At 67.2% G+C, this 15,685-nt stretch overlaps 1 protein-coding gene across 5 annotated transcripts in view; it reads left to right on the top strand.

Annotated features, from left to right (window-relative positions):
- bmal1a (basic helix-loop-helix ARNT like 1a) overlaps positions 1-15,685 on the top strand; it is an 87,956-nt gene that overhangs the window by 40,916 nt on the left and 31,355 nt on the right. The window lies entirely within an intron of this gene.

Raw genomic sequence — 15,685 nt, 5'->3', positions numbered from 1 at the left:
AGACTAGAGAGTAAATGAACAGCAGAAAATGCAGACCATGCCTCCACCTTTGAAGAGTGCTCTCGCTCTCCCTCGCGCGCGCTCTCGCTCTCTCTCCCTCGCGCGCGCTCTCCCTCGCCCGCGCTCTCGCGCTCTCGCGCTCTCTCCCTCGCCCGCGCTCTCGCTCGCTCTCCCTCGCCCGCGCTCTCGCTCGCTCTCCCTCGCCCGCGCTCTCGCTCGCTCTCCCTCGCCCGCGCTCTCGCTCGCTCTCCCTCGCCCGCGCTCTCGCTCGCTCTCCCTCGCCCGCGCGCTCGCTCGCTCTCCCTCGCCCGCGCGCTCGCTCGCTCTCCCTCGCCCGCGCGCTCGCTCGCTCTCACTCGCCCGCGCGCTCGCTCGCTCTCCCTCGCCCGCGCGCTCGCTCGCTCTCCCTCGCCCGCGCGCTCGCTCGCTCTCCCTCGCCCGCGCTCTCGCTCGCTCTCCCTCGCCCGCGCTCTCGCTCGCTCGCTCTCCCTCGCCCGCGCTCTCGCTCGCTCTCTCTCCCTCGCCCGCGCTCTCGCTCTCTCTCCCTCTCCCTCGCCCGCGCTCTCGCTCTCTCTCCCTCGCCCGCGCTCTCGCTCTCTCTCCCTCGCCCGCGCTCTCGCTCTCTCTCCCTCGCCCGCGCTCTCGCTCTCTCTCCCTCGCCCGCGCTCTCGCGCTCTCTCCCTCGCCCGCGCTCTCGCGCTCTCTCCCTCGCCCGCGCTCTCGCGCTCTCTCCCTCGCCCGCGCTCTCGCGCTCTCCCTCGCCCGCGCTCTCGCGCTCTCCCTCGCCCGCGCTCTCGCGCTCTCCTTCTCGCCCGCGCGCTCTCGCTCTCGCTCTCTCGCACGCGCGCTCTCGCTCTCGCTCTCTCGCACGCGCGCTCTCGCTCTCTCTCTCTCGCACGCGCGCTCGCTCTCTCTCTCTCGCACGCGCGCTCTCGCTATCTCTCTCGTGCGCTCTCGCTCTCTCGCGCGCTCTCGCTCTCTCTCGCGCGCTCTCGCTCTCTCTCGCGCGCTCTCGCTCTCTCTCGCGCGCTCTCGCTCTCTCTCGCGCGCTCTCGCTCTCTCTCGCGCGTGCTCTCGCTCTCTCTCTCGCACGCGCTCTCTCGCGCGCTCTCGCTCTCTCGCGCTCTCGCTCTCTCGCGCGCTCTCGCTCTCGCGCGCTCTCGCTCTCTCGCGCGCTCTCGCTCTCTCGCGCGCTCTCGCTCTCTCGCGCGCGCTCTCGCTCTCTCGCGCGCGCTCTCGCTCTCTCGCGCGCGCTCTCGCTCTCTCGCGCGCGCGCTCTCGCTCTCTCTCGCGCATCCTCTCGCTCTCTCTCTCGCGCGTCCTCGCTCTCTCTCTCGCGCGTCCTCGCTCTCTCTCGCGCGCGTCCTCGCTCTCTCTCGCGCGCGTCCTCGCTCTCTCTCGCGCGCGTCCTCGCTCTCTCTCGCGCGCGTCCTCGCTCTCTCTCGCGCGCGTCCTCGCTCTCTCTCGCGCGCGTCCTCGCTCTCTCTCGCGCGCGCTCTCGCTCTCTCTCCCTCGCGCGCGCTCTCGCTCTCTCTCCCTCGCGCGCGCTCTCGCTCTCTCTCCCTCGCGCGCGCTCTCGCTCTCCCTCGCGCGCGTCCTCGCTCTCTCTCGCGCGTCCTCGCTCTCTCTCGCGCGCGTCCTCGCTCTCTCTCGCGCGCGTCCTCGCTCTCTCTCGCGCGCGTCCTCGCTCTCTCTCGCGCGCGTCCTCGCTCTCTCTCGCGCGCGTCCTCGCTCTCTCTCGCGCGCGTCCTCGCTCTCTCCCTCGCGCGCTCTCGCTCTCTCTCTCTCTCGCGCGCTCTCGCTCTCTCTCTCTCTCGCGCGCTCTCGCTCTCTCGCTCTCGCTCTCTCTCGCGCGCTCTCGCTCTCTCGCTCTCGCTCTCTCTCGCGCGCTCTCGCTCTCTCCCTCGCGCGCTCTCGCTCTCTCTCTCTCTCGCGCGCTCTCGCTCTCTCTCTCTCTCGCGCGCTCTCGCTCTCTCTCTCTCTCGCGCGCTCTCGCTCTCTCTCTCTCTCGCGCGCTCTCGCTCTCTCTCTCTCTCGCGCGCTCTCGCTCTCTCTCTCTCGCGCGCTCTCGCTCTCTCGCTCTCGCTCTCTCTCTCTCTCGCGCGCTCTCGCTCTCTCTCTCTCTCTCGCGCGCTCTCGCTCTCTCTCTCGCGCTCTCGCTCTCTCTCTCTCTCTCGCGCGCTCGCTCTCTCTCGCACGCGCTCTCGCTCTCTCTCTCGCACGCTCTCGCTCTCTCTCTCGCGCGCTCTCGCTCTCTCTCTCTCTCTCGCGCTCTCGCTCTCTCTTGCGCGCTCTCGCTCTCTCTCTCTCTCGCGCTCGCTCGCTCTCGCGCTCGCTCTCTCTCTCGCGCTCTCTCTCTCTCTCGCGCTCTCTCTCTCTCTCGCGCTCGCTCTCTCTCTCGCGCTCTCTCTCTCTCTCGCGCTCTCTCTCTCGCGCTCTCTCTCTCGCGCTCTCTCTCTCGCGCTCTCTCTCTCGCGCTCTCTCTCTCGCGCTCTCTCTCTCGCGCTCTCTCTCTCGCGCTCTCTCTCTCGCGCTCTCTCTCTCGCGCGCGCTATCGCACTCTCTCTTGCACTCTCTCTTGCACTCTCTCTTGCACTCTCTCTTGCACTCTCTCTTGCACTCTCTCTTGCACTCTCTCTTGCACTCTCTCTTGCACTCTCTCTTGCACTCTCTTTCGTGCTCTCTCTTTCGTGCTCTCTCTTTCGTGCTCTCTCTTTCGTGCTCTCTCTTTCGTGCTCTCTCTTTCGTGCTCTCTCTTTCGTGCTCTCTCTTTCGTGCTCTCTCTTTCGTGCTCTCTCTTTCGTGCTCTCTCTTTCGTGCTCTCTCTCTCGCGCTCTCTCTCTCCGCACGCAGGTGTGCATTCCTCTCTCTCGCGCACCTCTCTCTCTCTCGCACTCTCGCTCTGTGTCTCTCGGGCGCTCTCGCGCTCTCTCTCGCTCACGCGCTATCTCTCTCGCGCGCGCGCTCTCCCTCTCGCACGCGCGCTCTCCAGCTCCTCTTGCGCGCGCGCTCTCGCTCTCTCTCGCGCAATCGCTCTCGCTCTCTCACGTGTGTGCTATCGCTCTCTCTCTCGCGCGCTCTTGCTCTCTCTCTCTCGCGCGCTCTTGCTCTCTCTCTCGCGCGCTCTCGCTCTCTCTCTCGTGCGCTCTCTCGCTCTCTCTCGCTCTCTCTCTCTTGTGCGCTCTCTCGCGCGCTCTCGCTCTCTCTCGTGCGCTCTCTCGCTCTCTCTCTCGCGCGCTCTCGCTCTCTCTCTCGCGCGCTCTCGCTCTCTCTCTCGCGCGCTCTCGCTCTCTCTCTCGCGCTCTCTCTCTCGCGCGCTCGCGCTCTCTCTCTCGCGCGCTCGCGCTCTCTCTCTCGCGCGCTCGCGCTCTCTCTCTCGCGCGCTCTCGCTCTCTCTCTCGCGCGCTCGCGCTCTCTCTCTCGCACGCTCTCGCTCTCTCTCGCGCGCTCTCGCTCTCACTCTCGCGCGCTCTCGCTCTCACTCTCGCGCACTCTCGCTCTCTCTTGCGTGCATTCTCGCTCTCTCTTGCGTGCATTCTCGCACTCATGCGCTCTCTCTCTCGCGCTCGCTCTCTCTCGCGCTCGCTCTCTCTCGCGCTCGCTCTCTCTCGCGCTCGCTCTCTCTCGCGCTCGCTCTCTCTCGCGCTCGCTCTCTCGCGCGCTCTCGCTCTCTCTCTCGCGCGCTCTCGCTCTCTCTCTCGCGCGCTCTCGCTCTCACTCTCGCGCGCTCTCGCTCTCACTCTTGCGTGCATTCTCACACTCATGCGCTCTCTCGCGCTCGCTCTCTCTCGCGCTCGCTCTCTCTCGCGCTCTCTCGCTCTCTCTCGCGCTCTCTCGCTCTCGCGCGCGCTCTCTCGCTCTCGCGCGCGCTCTCTCGCTCTCGCGCGCGCTCTCTCGCTCTCGCGCGCGCTCTCTCTTGTGCGCACTATCGCACTCTCTCGCGCGCGGTCTCGCTCTCTCTTGTGCGCGCTATCGCACTCTCTCGCGCGCGGTCTCCCTCGCTCTTGCACTCTCTCTTGCACTCTCTCTTTCGTGCTCTCTCTTTCACGCTCTCTCGCGCTCTCTCTCTCGCGCTCTCGCTCTGTGTCTCTCGGGCGCTCTCGCGCTCTCTCTCGCTCACGCGCTATCTCTCTCGCTCATGCGCTATCTCTCTCGCACGCGCGCTCTCCAGCTCCTCTTGCGCGCGCGCTCTCGCTCTCTCTCGCGCAATCGCTCTCGCTCTCTCACGTGTGTGCTATCGCTCTATCTCTCGCACGCGCTCTCGCTCGCTCTCTCTCTCTCTCTCTGGCGCGCGCGCGCTCACGCTGTCTCTCTGGCGCGCGCTCACGCTGTCTCTCTGGCGCGCGCTCACGCTCTCTCTCTGGCGCGCGCTCACGCTCTCTCTCTGGCGCGCGCTCACGCTCTCTCTCTGGCGCGCGCTCACGCTCTCTCTCTGGCGCGCGCTCACGCTCTCTCTCTGGCGCGCGCTCACGCTCTCTCTCTGGCGCGCGCTCACGCTCTCTCTCTGGCGCGCGCACTCGCTCTCTCGCATAGCTCTCGCTCTCTCGCGCGCGCACTCGTTCTCTCGCGCATGCGCTCTCTCTCGCGCTCTCTCACGCTCTCGCTGTCTCCCTCGCGCGCGCTCTCGCTCTCTCTCGCGCCTGCTCTCGCTCTCTCTCGCGCCTGCTCTCGCTCTCTCTCTCGCGCCTGCTCTCGCTCTCTCTCTCGCGCCTGCTCTCGCTCTCTCATGTGTGTGCTGTCGCTCTATCTCTCGCACGCGCTCTCGCTCGCTCTCTCTCTCTCTCTGGCGCGCGCGCGCTCACGCTGTCTCTCTGGCGCGCGAGCGCTCATGCTGTCTCTCTGGCGCGCGAGCGCTCACGCTGTCTCTCTGGCGCGCGCTCACGCTCTCTCTCTGGCGCGCGCTCACGCTCTCTCTCTGGCGCGCGCTCACGCTCTCTCGCATAGCTCTCGCTCTCTCGCGCGCGCACTCGTTCTCTCGCGCATGCGCTCTCTCTCGCGCTCTCTCACGCTCTCGCTCTCTCTCGCGCCTGCTCTCGCTCTCTCTCTCGCGCCTGCTCTCGCTCTCTCTCTCGCGCCTGCTCGCTCTCTGTCTCGCGCCTGCTCTCGCTCTCTGTCTCGCGCCTGCTCTCGCTCTCTCTCGCGCGCCTGCTCTCGCTCTCTCTCGCGCGCCTGCTCTCGCTCTCTCTCGCGCGCCTGCTCTCGCTCTCTCTCGCGCGCCTGCTCTCGCTCTCTCTCGCGCGCCTGCTCTCGCTCTCTCTCGCGCGCCTGCTCTCGCTCTCTCTCGCGCGCCTGCTCTCGCTCTCTCTCGCGCGCCTGCTCTCGCTCTCTCTCGCGCGCCTGCTCTCGCTCTCTCTCGCGCGCCTGCTCTCGCTCTCTCTCGCGCGCTCCAGCTCTCGCTCTCTCTCGCGCGCTCCAGCTCTCTCTCGCGCGTGCTCTAGCTTTCACTCTCGTGCGTGCTCTCACTCTCTCGTGCGCGTATTCTCGCTCGCTCTCTCTCTCTCTCTCTCTCTCTGGCGCGCGCGCGCGCTCACGCTGTCTCTCTGGCGCGCGCGCGCTCACGCTGTCTCTCTGGCGCGCGCGCGCTCACGCTGTCTCTCTGGCGCGCGCGCGCTCGCTCGCTCACGCTGTCTCTCTGGCGCGCGCGCGCTCACGCTCTCTCTCTGGCGCGCGCTCACGCTCTCTCTCGCATTGCTCTCGCTCTCTCGCGCGCGCACTCGTTCTCGCGCATGCGCTCTCTCTCGCGCTCTCTCACGCTCTCGCTGTCTCCCTCGCGCGCGCTCTCGCTCTCTCTCGCGCCTGCTCTCGCTCTCTCTCTCGCGCCTGCTCTCGCTCTCTCTCTCGCGCCTGCTCTCGCTCTCTCTCTCGCGCCTGCTCTCGCTCTCTCTCTCGCGCCTGCTCTCGCTCTCTCTCTCTCGCGCCTGCTCTCGCTCTCTCTCTCGCGCCTGCTCTCGCTCTCTCTCGCGCCTGCTCTCGTGCGCTCCAGTGCTCTCTCGCGCGTGCTCTAGCTTTCACTCTCGTGCGTATTCTCTCGCGCATGCGCTCTCTCTCGCGCTCTCTCACGCTCTCGCTCTCTCTCGCGCCTGCTCTCGCTCTCTCTCTCGCGCCTGCTCTCGCTCTCTCTCTCGCGCCTGCTCTCGCTCTCTCTCTCGCGCCTGCTCTCGCTCTCTCTCTCGCGCCTGCTCGCTCTCTGTCTCGCGCCTGCTCTCGCTCTCTGTCTCGCGCCTGCTCTCGCTCTCTCTCGCGCGCCTGCTCTCGCTCTCTCTCGCGCGCCTGCTCTCGCTCTCTCTCGCGCGCCTGCTCTCGCTCTCTCTCGCGCGCCTGCTCTCGCTCTCTCTCGCGCGCCTGCTCTCGCTCTCTCTCGCGCGCCTGCTCTCGCTCTCTCTCGCGCGCCTGCTCTCGCTCTCTCTCGCGCGCCTGCTCTCGCTCTCTCTCGCGCGCCTGCTCTCGCTCTCTCTCGCGCGCCTGCTCTCGCTCTCTCTCGCGCGCCTGCTCTCGCTCTCTCTCGCGCGCCTGCTCTCGCTCTCTCTCGCGCGCTCCAGCTCTCGCTCTCTCTCGCGCGCTCCAGCTCTCTCTCGCGCGTGCTCTAGCTTTCACTCTCGTGCGTGCTCTCACTCTCTCGTGCGCGTATTCTCGCTCGCTCTCTCTCTCTCTCTCTCTCTCTGGCGCGCGCGCGCGCTCACGCTGTCTCTCTGGCGCGCGCGCGCTCACGCTGTCTCTCTGGCGCGCGCGCGCTCACGCTGTCTCTCTGGCGCGCGCTCACGCTCTCTCTCGCATTGCTCTCGCTCTCTCGCGCGCGCACTCGTTCTCGCGCATGCGCTCTCTCTCGCGCTCTCTCACGCTCTCGCTGTCTCCCTCGCGCGCGCTCTCGCTCTCTCTCGCGCCTGCTCTCGCTCTCTCTCTCGCGCCTGCTCTCGCTCTCTCTCTCGCGCCTGCTCTCGCTCTCTCTCTCGCGCCTGCTCTCGCTCTCTCTCTCGCGCCTGCTCTCGCTCTCTCTCTCTCGCGCCTGCTCTCGCTCTCTCTCTCGCGCCTGCTCTCGCTCTCTCTCGCGCCTGCTCTCGTGCGCTCCAGTGCTCTCTCGCGCGTGCTCTAGCTTTCACTCTCGTGCGTATTCTCGCTCGCGCGCGTTCTCTCTCGCTCGCGCGCGTTCTCTCTCGCTCGCGCGCGTTCTCTCTCGCTCGCGCGCGTTCTCTCTCGCTCGCGCGCGTTCTCGCTCTCTCGCGCGCGCAGTCGTTCTCTCTCGCGCGCGCAGTCGCTCTCTCTCGTGCGCTCCAGCTCTCTCTCGCGCGTGTTCTCGCTCTCACTCTCGCGCACGCGCTCTCACTCTCGCGCACGCGCTGTCTCTCGCGCACGCGCTGTCTGTCGCGCAATCGCTCCAGCTCATTCTTGTGAGCGCGCTCTCGCTCTAGCTCTTGCTCTCTCTCACGCGTGCGCACTCGCTCTATCTCTCGCGTGCGCACTCGCTCTATCTCTCGCGTGCGCACTCGCTCTATCTCTCGCGTGCGCACTCGCTCTATCTCTCGCGTGCGCACTCGCTCTATCTCTCGCGTGCGCACTCGCTCTTTCTCTCGCGTGCGCACTCGCTCTATCTCTCGCGTGCGCACTCGCTCTATCTCTCGCGTGCGCACTCGCTCTATCTCTCGCGTGCTCTCGCTCTCTATCGGCACGCTCTCGAGCACTCTCGCTCTCACTTGCGCGCGCCCGTCGCTCGCACGCGCTCTCTCTCTCTCTGGCGCGCGCTCTCTCTCTCTCTGGCGCGCGCTCTCTCTCTCTCTGGCGCGCGCTCTCTCTCTCTCTGGCGCGCGCTCTCTCTCTCTCTGGCGATCGCTCTCGCTCTCTCTGGCGCGCGCTCTCGCTCTCTCTGGCGCGCGCTCTCGCTCTCTCTGGCGCGCGCTCTCGCTCTCTCTGGCGCGCGCTCTCGCTCTCTCTGGCGCGCGCTCTCGCTCTCTCTGGCGCGCGCTCTCGCTCTCTCTCTCGCGCGCACTCTTGCGCTGCTTTTGCTCTCTCTCGTGCGCGCTCTCGCTCTCTCTCGTGCGCGCTCTCGCTCTCTCTCGTGCGCGCTCTCGCTCTCTCTCGTGCGCGCTTTTGCTCTCTCACGTGCGCTTTTGCACTATCTCACGTGCGCTTTTGCACTATCTCACGTGCGTTTTCGCTCTCTCACGTGCGTTTTCGCTCTCTCACGTGCGTTTTCGCTCTCACGTGCGCTTTCGCTCTCTCACGTGCGCACTCGCTCTCTCTCACGTGCGCACTCGCGCTCTCTCTCACGCGCACTCGCGCTCTCTCTCACGCGCACTCGCTCTCTCTTTCGCGCGCTCTCTCGTGCGCGTATTCTCACTCTCTCTCGCGCGTGCTCTCACTCTCGTGCGCGCGCTCTTACTCGAGCACGCGCTATCTCTCTAGCGCGCTCTCCAGCTCTCTCTCTGGCGCGCTCTCTCTGGCGCGCTCTCTCTGGCGCGCTCTCTCTGGCGCGCTCTCTCTCGCGCTCCCGCGCGCAATCACTCTCTCTCGTGAGCTCTCGCGCACGCTCTCACTCTCTCTCACACGTGCTCTCGCTCACTCTCTCGCGCGCGCTTTCGCTCACTCTCCCGCACGCGCCCGCGCTCTCGCTCTCGCGCCCGCGCTCTCGCTCTCGCGCCCGCGCTCTCGCTCTCGCGCACGCGCGCTCGCTCTCTCGCGCGCGTATTCTAGCTCTCGTGCGCGTATTCTCTCTCTCGTGCGCGTATTCTCTCTCTCGTGCGCGTATTCTCTCTCTCGTGCGCGTATTCTCTCTCTCGTGCGCGTATTCTCTCTCTCGTGCGCGTATTCTCTCTCTCGTGCGCGTATTCTCTCTCTCGTGCGCGTATTCTCGCTCTCGTGCGCGTATTCTCGCTCTCGTGCGCGTATTCTCTCTCTCGTGCGCGTATTCTCGCTCTCGTGCGCGTATTCTCGCTCTCGTGCGCGTATTCTCGCTCTCGTGCGCGTATTCTCGCTCTCGTGCGCGTATTCTCGCTCTCACGCGCGCTCCAACTCTCTCTCGCGCGTGCTCTCGCTCTCACTCTCGTGCGTGCTCTCACTCTCGTGTGCGCGCTCTTACTCGAGTACGCGCTCACGCTCTCGCGCGCGCCCTCGCTCACGCTCTCGCGCGCTCCCTCGCTCACGCTCTCGCGCGCGCCCTCGCTCACACTCTCGTGTGCGCTCTCCGTCTCTCGCGCGCCTACTCTTGCTCTCTCTCTCTCGTGTGTGTGCTCTCGCTCTCTCTCTCGTGTGCGTGCTCTCGCTCTATCTCTCTCTCGCGCGCGCTCACGCTCTCTCGCACGCTCTGTCTTACGCGCACTCTCGCTCCCTCTCGCTCTGTCTCTTGCTTTCTCGCGTGTTCTCGCTCTTGCGCGCTCTCGCTCTCTCGTGCGCACACTCGTGCACCCTCTCGCTCTCTCGCGCGCACACTTGTGCACGCTCTCGCTCTCTCTCGCGCGCGCTCTCGCTCTCTGTCTCGCGCGAGCTCTCGCTCTGTCTCGCGCGTGTGCTCTCGCTCTCTGTCTCGCGCGTGTGCTCTCGCTCTCTGTCTCGCGCGTGTGCTCTCGCTCTCTGTCTCGCGCGTGTGCTCTCGCTCTCTGTCTCGCGCGTGTGCTCTCGCTCTCTGTCTCGCGCGTGTGCTCTCGCTCTCTGTCTCGCGCGTGTGCTCTCGCTCTCTGTCTCGCGCGCGTGCTCCCGCTCTCTGTCACGCGCGCGTGCTCTCGCTCTCTGTCTTGCGCGCGTGCTCTCGCTCTCTCTCGCTCTCTCTCGCTCTCTCTCGCTCTCTCTCGCTCTCTCTCGCTCTCTCACGCTCTCTCACGCTCTCTCTCGCTCTCTCTCGCTCTCTCTCCGCGCGTATTCTCGCTCTCGTGCGCGTATTCTCGCTCTCTCTCGCGCTCCAACTCTCTCTCGCGCGTGCTCTCACTCTCGTGCGCGCGCTCTTACTCGAGCACGCGCTATCTCTCTCGCGCTATCTCTCTCGCGCTCTCTCTCTCGCGCTCTCTCTCTCGCGCTCTCTCTCTCGCGCTCTCTCTCTCGCGCTCTCTCTCTCGCGCTCTCTCTCTGGCGCGCTCTCTCTGGCGCGCTCTCTCTGGCGCGCTCTCTCTGGCGCGCTCTCTCTGGCGCGCTCTCTCTGGCGCGCTCTCTCTGGCGCGCTCTCTCTCGCGCTCTCTCTCTCGCGCGCAATCACTCTCTCGCGAGCTCTTGCGCACGCTCTCACTCTCTCACACGTGCTCTCGCTCACTCTCCCGCGCGCGCCCTCGCTCACTCTCCCGCGCGCGCCCTCGCTCACTCTCCCGCGCGCGCCCTCGCTCACTCTCCCGCGCGCGCCCTCGCTCACTCTCCCGCGCGCGCCCTCGCTCACTCTCCCGCGCGCGCCCTCGCTCACTCTCTCGCGCGCGCCCGCGCTCACTCTCTCGCGCGCGCCCGCGCTCACTCTCTCGCGCGCTCCCGCGCTCACTCTCTCGCGCGCGCCCGCGCTCACTCTCTCGCGCGCGCCCGCGCTCACTCTCTCGCGCGCGCCCGCGCTCACTCTCTCGCGCGCGCCCGCGCTCACTCTCTCGCGCGCGCCCGCGCTCACTCTCTCGCGCGCGCCCGCGCTCACTCTCTCGCGCGCGCCCCGCGCTCACTCGCCCGCGCGCGCTCTCGCTCTCGCGCTCTAGCTTGCAGTCTCGTGAGTGCTCTCGCTCTCTCGTGCGCGTATTCTAGCTCTCGTGCGCGTATTCTAGCTCTCGTGCGCGTATTCTAGCTCTCGTGCGCGTATTCTCTCGTGCGCGTATTCCCGCTCTCGTGCGCGTATTCTCGCTCTCGTGCGCGTATTCTCGCTCTCTCGTGCGCTCCAACTCTCTCTCGCGCGCTCTCCAGCTCTCACTCTCGCGCGCAATCACTCTCGCGCGCAATCACTCTCGCGCGCAATCACTCTCGCGCGCAATCACTCTCGCGCGCAATCACTCTCGCGCGCAATCACTCTCGCGCGCAATCACTCTCGCGCGCAATCACTCTCGCGCGCGAGCTTTCGTGCACGCTCTCACTCTCTCTCACACGCTCTCTCGCGCGCGCCCTCGCTCACTCTCTCGCGCGCGCCCTCGCTCACACTCTCGCGCGCGCCCTCGCTCACACTCTCGCGCGCGCCCTCGCTCACACTCTCGCGCGCGCCCTCGCTCACACTCTCGCGCGCGCCCTCGCTCACACTCTCGCGCGCGCCCTCGCTCACACTCTCGCGCGCGCCCTCGCTCACACTCTCGCGCGCGCCCTCGCTCACACTCTCGCGCGCGCCCTCGCTGTCACTCTCGCGCGCGCCCTCGCTGTCACTCTCGTGTGCACTCTCCGTCTCTCGCGCGCCTACTCTCGCTATCTCTCTCTCTCTCTCGCGCGCGCTCACGCTCTCTCTCACGCGCACTCTCGCTCCCTCTCTATCGCGCGCCCTCTCGCTCTGTCTCTTGCTTTCTCGCGTGTTCTCGCTCTTGCGCGCTCTCGCTCTCTCGCGGCACAATCGTGCGCGCTCTCGCTCTCTCTCGTGCGCGCTCTCGCTCTCTCTCGTGCGCGCTCTCGCTCTCTCTCGTGCGCGCTCTCGCTCTCTCTCGTGCGCGCTCTCGCTCTCTCTCGCGCGCGCTCTCGCTCTCTCTCGCGCGCGCTCTCGCTCTCTGTCTCGCGCGAGCTCTCGCTCTCTCGCGCTCTCGCGCTCTCTCTCACGCGTGTGCTCTCGCTCTCTGTCTCGCGCGCGTGCTCTCGCTCTCTGTCTCGCGCGCGCGTGCTCTCGCTCTCTGTCTCGCGCGCGCGTGCTCTCGCTCTCTCTCTCTCGCGCGCGTGCTCTCGCTCTCTCTCTCTCGCGCGCGTGCTCTCGCTCTCTCTCTCTCGCGCGCGTGCTCTCGCTCTCTCTCTCGCGCGCGTGCTCTCGCTCTCTCTCTCGCGCGCGTGCTCTCGCTCTCTCTCGCGCGCGCGTGCTCTCGCTCTCTCTCTCGCGCGCGTGCTCTCGCTCTCGCTCGTGCTCTCGCTCTCGCTCTCTCTCGCGCGTGCTCTCGCTCTCTCTCGCGCGCGTGCTCTCGCTCTCTCTCGCGCGCGTGCTCTCGCTGTCTCTGGCGCGCGTGCTCTCGCTGTCTCTGGCGCGCGTGCTCTCGCTGTCTCTGGCGCGCGTGCTCTCGCTGTCTCTGGCGCGCGTGCTCTCGCTGTCTCTGGCGCGCGTGCTCTCGCTGTCTCTGGCGCGCGTGCTCTCGCTGTCTCTGGCGCGCGTGCTCTCGCTGTCTCTGGCGCGCGTGCTCTCGCTGTCTCTGGCGCGCGTGCTCTCGCTGTCTCTGGCGCGCGTGCTCTCGCGCTCTCTGGCTCTCGCGCTCTCTGGCTCTCGCGCTCTCTGGCTCTCGCGCTCTCTGGCTCTCGCGCTCTCTGGCTCTCGCGCTCTCACTCTCTCGTGCACGCTCTCACTCTCTCGTGCACGCTCTCACTCTCTCATGCACGCTCTCACTCTCTCGTGCACGCTCTCACTCTCTCTCTCTCGTGCACGCTCTCACTCTCTCTCTCATGCGCACTCTCACTCTCTCGTGCACGCTCTCACTCTCTCGTGCACGCTCTCACTCTCTCTCTCTCGTGCACGCTCTCACTCTCTCATGCGCACTCTCGCTCGATCTCTCGCTCGATCTCTCACGCACTCTCGCGCGCGCTCTCGTGCATGCTCTCGTGCATGCTCTCGCGCGCGCTCTCGCTCACTCTCTCGCGCGCGCTCTCGCTCACTCTCTCGCACGCGCCCTCGCTCACTCTCGTGTGCGCTCTCCGTCTCTCGCGTGCCTACTCTCGCTCTCTCTCTCTCTCGTGTGCGTGCTCTCGCTCTCTCTCTCGTGTGCGTGCTCTCGCTCTATCTCTCTCTTGCGCGCGCTCTCGCTCTCTCTCGCGCGCGCGCTCTCGCTCTCTCTCGCGCGCGCGCTCTCGCTCTCTCTCGCGCGCGCGCTCTCGCTCTCTCGCGCGCGCTCGGGCTCTCTCTCGCGCGCGCACTCGCTCTCTCGCATGCGCTCACGCTCTCTCTCACGCGCACTCTCGCTCCCTCTCTATCGCGCGCCCTCTCGCTCTGTCTCTTGCTTTCTCGTGTGTTCTCGCTCTTTCGCGCTCTCGCTCTCTCGCGCGCACACTCGTGCACGCTCTCGCTCTCTCGCGCGCACACTCGTGCACGCTCTCGCTCTCTCTCGCGCGTGCTCTCGCTCTCTGTCTCGCGCACGCTCTCGCTCTCTCGCGCGCGTGCTCTCGCTCTCTGTCTCGCGCGCGTGCTCTCGCTCTCTGTCTCGCGCGCGTGCTCTCGCTCTCTGTCTCGCGCGCGTGCTCTCGCTCTCTGTCTCGCGCGCGTGCTCTCGCTCTCTCTCTCTCGCGCTTGCTCTCGCTCTCTCTCGCGCGTGTTCTCGCTCTCTCTCGCGCGTGTTCTCGCTCTCTCTCGCGCGTGTTCTCGCTCTCTCTTGCGCGTGCTCTCGCTCTCTCTCGCGCGTGCTCTCGCTCTCTCTCGCGCGTGCTCTCGCTCTCTCGCGCGTGCTCTCGCTCTCTCGCGCGTGCTCTCGCTCTCTCTCGCGCGTGCTCTCGCGTTCTCTCTCTCTCGCGTTCTCTCTCTCTCGCGTTCTCTCTCTCTCGCGTTCTCTCTCTCTCGCGTTCTCTCTCTCTCGCGTTCTCTCTCTCTCGCGTTCTCTCTCTCTCGCGTTCTCTCTCGCGCTCGCTCTCGCTCTCTCTCGCGCGCGTGCTCTCGCTCTCTCTCTCTCGCGCGCGTGCTCTCGCTCTCTCTCTCTCGCGCGCGTGCTCTCGCTCTCTCTCTCTCGCGCGCGTGCTCTCGCTCTCTCTCTCGCGCGCGTGCTCTCGCTCTCTCTCTCTCGCGCGCGTGCTCTCGCTCTCTCTCTCTCGCGCGTGCTCTCGCTCTCTCTCTCTCGCGCGTGCTCTCGCTCTCTCTCTCTCGCGCGTGCTCTCGCTCTCTCTCTCTCGCGCGTGCTCTCGCTCTCTCTCTCTCGCGCGTGCTCTCGCTCTCTCTCTCGTGCGCGTGCTCTCGCTCTCTCTCTCGCGCGCGTGCTCTCGCTCTCTCGCGCGCGTGCTCTCGCTCTCGCTCGCTCTCTCTCGCGCGTGCTCTCGCTCGCTCTCTCTCGCGCGTTCTCTCGCTCGCTCTCTCTCGCGCGTTCTCTCGCTCTCTCTCTCGCGTTCTCTCGCTCTCTCTCTCGCGTTCTCTCGCTCTCTCTCTCGCGTTCTCTCGCGCGCTCGCTCTCGCTCTCTCGCGCGCTCGCTCTCGCTCTCTCGCGCGCTCGCTCTCGCTCTCTCGCGCGCTCGCTCTCGCTCTCGCTCTCTCTCGCGCGCGTGCTCTCGCTCTCTCTCGCGCGCGTGCTCTCGCTCTCTCTCGCGCGCGTGCTCTCGCTCTCTCTCGCGCGCGTGCTCTCGCTCTCTCTCTCGCGCGCGTGCTCTCGCTCTCTCTCTCGCGCGCGTGCTCTCGCTCTCTCTCTCGCGCGTGCTCTCGCTCTCTCTCTCTCTCTCGCGCGTGCTCTCGCTCTCTCTCTCGCGCGCGTGCTCTCGCTCTCTCTCTCGCGCGCGTGCTCTCGCTCTCTCTCTCGCGCGCGTGCTCTCGCTCTCTCTCTCGCGCGCGTGCTCTCGCTCTCTCTCTCTCGCGCGCGTACTCTCGCTCTCTCTCTCGCGCGCGTGCTCTCGCTCTCTCTCTCTCGCGCGCGTGCTCTCGCTCTCTCTCTCTCGCGCGCGTGCTCTCGCTCTCTCTCTCTCGCGCGCGTGCTCTCGCTCTCTCTCGTGCGCGTGCTCTCGCTCTCTCTCGCGCGCTTGCTCTCGCTCTCTCTCGCGCGCTTGCTCTCGCTCTCTCTCTCTCGCGCGTGCTCTCGCTCTCTCTCTCGCGCGTGCTCTCGCTCGGTCTCTTGCTTTCTCGTGTGTTCTTGCTCTTTCGCGCTCTCGCTCTCTCGCGCGCACACTCGTGCACGCTCTCGCTCTCTCGCGTGCACGCTCTCGCTCTCTCTCGCGCGCGCTCTCGCTCTGTCTCGCGCGCGCTCTCGCTCTCTGTCTCGCGCGCGCTCTCGCTCTCTGTCTCGCGCGCGCTCTCGCTCTCTGTCTCGCGCGCGCTCTCGCTCTCTGTCTCGCGCGTGCTCTCGCACTCTGTCTCGCGCGTGCTCTCGCTCTCTCGCGCGCGTGCTCTCGCTCTCTGTCTCGCGCGCGTGCTCTCGCTCTCTGTCTCGCGCGCGTGCTCTCGCTCTCTGTCTCGCGCGCGTGCTCTCGCTCTCTGTCTCGCGCGCGTGCTCTCGCTCTCTCTCGCGCGTGCTCTCTCTCTCTCGCGTTCTCTCGCGCTCTCTCTCTCGCGTTCTCTCGCGCGCTCGCTCTCGCTCTCTCTCGCGCGCTCGTTCTCGCTCTCTTTCGCGCGCTCACTCTCGCGCTCTCGCTCTCTCTCGCGCGCGTGCTCTCGCTCTCTCTCGCGCGCGTGCTCTCGCTCTCTCTCGCGCGCGTGCTCTCGCTCTCTCTCGCGCGCGTGCTCTCGCTCTCTCTCTCGCGCGCGTGCTCTCGCTCTCTCTCTCGCGCGCGTGCTCTCGCTCTCTCTCTCGCGCGTGCTCTCGCTCTCTCTCTCTCTCTCGCGCGTGCTCTCGCTCTCTCTCTCGCGCGCGTGCTCTCGCTCTCTCTCTCGCGCGCGTGCTCTCGCTCTCTCTCTCGCGCGCGTGCTCTCGCTCTCTCTCTCGCGCGCGTGCTCTCGCTCTCTCTC

The sequence above is a fragment of the Chiloscyllium plagiosum genome, unplaced genomic scaffold (assembly GCF_037043375.1).
Source record: "Chiloscyllium plagiosum isolate Xiang-an unplaced genomic scaffold, Cpla_swu_hap1 HiC_scaffold_18, whole genome shotgun sequence".
Lineage (NCBI taxonomy): Eukaryota > Metazoa > Chordata > Chondrichthyes > Orectolobiformes > Hemiscylliidae > Chiloscyllium > Chiloscyllium plagiosum.
This window is presented reverse-complemented; position numbering and strand designations above follow the sequence as displayed.